Genomic DNA, 3,039 nt, shown 5'->3' with positions numbered 1-3,039 from the left:
CATAAAAAATATCACCATTTTAACTTTAAAAAAAAGTAAAATACACCTTTTCATGAATGGGTAAGGTGGTATGTATGTAAAAATTAAAGCTTAGGTGCTCGATATGTAAATCCATAGGAATTGAGTGGTATGAATGTAATTCTTCCAAAATTTTGTGAAGATGTGCTCGTAGAGCAAAGGTAATTATGTATATATGCTGCATATGGAGAAACATGATGAAACGTTAGAAAGTGTTTATCAATCAGAACAATAACTGACGAAGATAGCTTATTTGCTCATAGGATTGCTGAAAATTTACAGCAAATTGAATCTCTCTGAACAATATTATTCTACCTTTCAAACCACGTTTACTAGTTGCTATTCAATATTTTAATTGTTACGGATCTTCTACTTATCTAAAAATTAGAAAGTGTATTAAATTTGACAATTTAACTTGGCTAAAAACATCACCACTAAAATCATAAAAAAAATGGTTTCCTAAATCCCAGAAAAATGGGCAGTTTATACTTAACGAATTGGACTTTTACACTTAAGTTGAAGCTTTAGTTTTACTACAAAAAAGAAGATAACATCTCACAAACCCTAATATATAGAAACCCACATATCCTTTTATGTTTAAACTTATCTTGGATTCTGAATAAAGACTCAGCATTTTAAGATTTGACCCAAGGGCTACTTAATCACAAAGCTAGTTTTGTTCTAGTGCCCCAAACAATGACCCCAACATAATAACTCAACGGTACAAAATTCTTAGTTCAAAGAACTCGCCACTGGACCATTCAAATTCCTTCTCTTAGTCTTGACACGTTCAAGAAACACAGTATCACACCATGTTTATATTCATCAATTTAAAGATTAATCTCTCATTTTTTACATACCCAAACAAACTCATCACATGGAATCTTGTTGATCAAGAATTCTCTAAAAATTCTCTATTATTCATAGTACGCCATAAAAACTCACCAAGGGAAAAAATTATTAATCCAACATCTTATAATATCCCATTTTCGTTAACAATATACACAATAAATTCGGTTTTGGAATTTTTACAACTAAAAAATTATCTACAAACTTGGGATTTGCCAATGCAATAATGGCAGTGCAAACTCTTCTAATACAACTCACATTTAATCAGCTATATCATTTTTTTAAGTATTCAACAATTATTGACCAACCTCAAAAAGGTAGGTAAATGGGAGTTCAATAGTTCAGCATCTCTTTTTGAACATCTTTCGATTAGTCATTTCAATTCAATGGACTATTTTTATCAATAAAAATACCAACAGGCATCATTATTCATTTACAAATTCAACATTAACATGCAATTACATTAGTTTTTCTTATCCATTAAATGATTCATACAACTCCTGGAAGGTCAAAAGATGTCTTAAAATAATACTAAATAAAGAAAAAGACTCCCTCTTTGTGACGAAGATTTGTATTAAGTAGAATATATTATAACTAGCAACATTATATAATTACCCCGTGAAAACTAAAATATGACGAAATGTGGGGCTCATCCAAAACGAGAAATTAAAAGCCAGGGACATCAAAGAAAAAAGAATTATAAGCCTTAACTGATTAAAAAACATATTGAACTCATGAAACTCTCTTATATCAACAAAAAATTCAAAATCAAATGAGTTGGCATCAAGAAAAGATCATAATTTGAAATCTATAGTTCTAAAGTTACATATTTTCATTTCATTTCCAGAGGATAAAAAGGTAGAAGTGTGTGATATCTTTGTCATTCAAAATATGAAAATTTAAGATACAATATACAAATTAAGTATCACTCTTGGAGGGGTGTCCACGATATACCTAATGACGAGATGAGTGCTCATTGTCTTCATAATCAGCCCTTTTCTCGCACTTCAAGTATATGTCAGCAATTTCATAAAATAGGCTCAGATTATGCCATACGAGATTCATTACATTCTAATTCATGAAAACATCAAATGGAACATGATGCCTTATGGAATTTACTCATCACATCTTCCCAGTACTTGACAAAATCAATGAATTCACCTAATTCAGGTTGCTAAGAAGTGTTGCTTAGTCCAATTCCAACATCTTCAACGACACCTTGGCAATTTAAAGTTGTGTCAAATAGAAAGATTGGGCCAACTTCCTCCTAGACGATTTTGATTAAGGAGGAGAAGACTCTAAAAAGTGTACTCTATTTGGTAACTCAGTGGCCCTATGTTCAAAGGAAGATTTGATATCCGTCATCACATCAAAAGTACTTTCTTTATGTTTTTTCAAGTCCTCACATAATTTCCTTAAAACTTCCTGAAGTTTGCTCTTGTGATACAAATTCTTTCAAAGTTTGATTCTTCTAGCTGAATTGATCCAGCTCACAAATAAGTTTCTTGTTCTTCTCTATCACACGCTTGTGTTTGTTAGAAAGACAGTACTCTGCCATCTCAACATCAATTATCGCATGGCCAAATATGCAACTCGTAAGGCAACATTATTCACAAATGTCCGTGGATATATTTTGAGAATATGAAGAGTCTAAAATGAAATTTTAACAAAGCTTATTTCTTGTCAATAATTGATCAACCTTCACACAATAAACCTCTCTTCACCATCCCAACAAGCGACTGGCCATTCACCTTCATCCTTACAACTCAGCTTAAGCCTTATAAGCAGATGACTGCAAGCTACCTTCTTTTTCCCATTTACAACCCTACTCAATTTCGGCATCTGAACTTTAGTTAGTTTCTCGCTCAAAGAAATTGATGTGATATTTGTTGTTGAAGTTGAGGCCTCATCTGGAGCTTCTTGGCATAGGTTTGGTCCGGTCACAGGTAAATCTTCCTCATCCTCGCTTATGACTACTCGTTGCTTTTTCTTAGTGACGATGACTTGGCAACATTCTCTGATACACCCATTAAATAATGACTTAAGTCAACATCAATTTGACCCAACTTGGCAATACACAAATATCAAGAATGTCACCTAAAATATTAAAAACTAAAATCACACACAATGGATAAGTTTCTAAGATAAATCGACATTGTAAAAAGGTGAAAA

The sequence above is a fragment of the Phalaenopsis equestris genome, unplaced genomic scaffold, assembly GCF_001263595.1.
Source record: "Phalaenopsis equestris unplaced genomic scaffold, ASM126359v1 Scaffold000163, whole genome shotgun sequence".
Classification (NCBI taxonomy): domain Eukaryota; kingdom Viridiplantae; phylum Streptophyta; class Magnoliopsida; order Asparagales; family Orchidaceae; genus Phalaenopsis; species Phalaenopsis equestris.
This window is presented reverse-complemented; position numbering follows the sequence as displayed.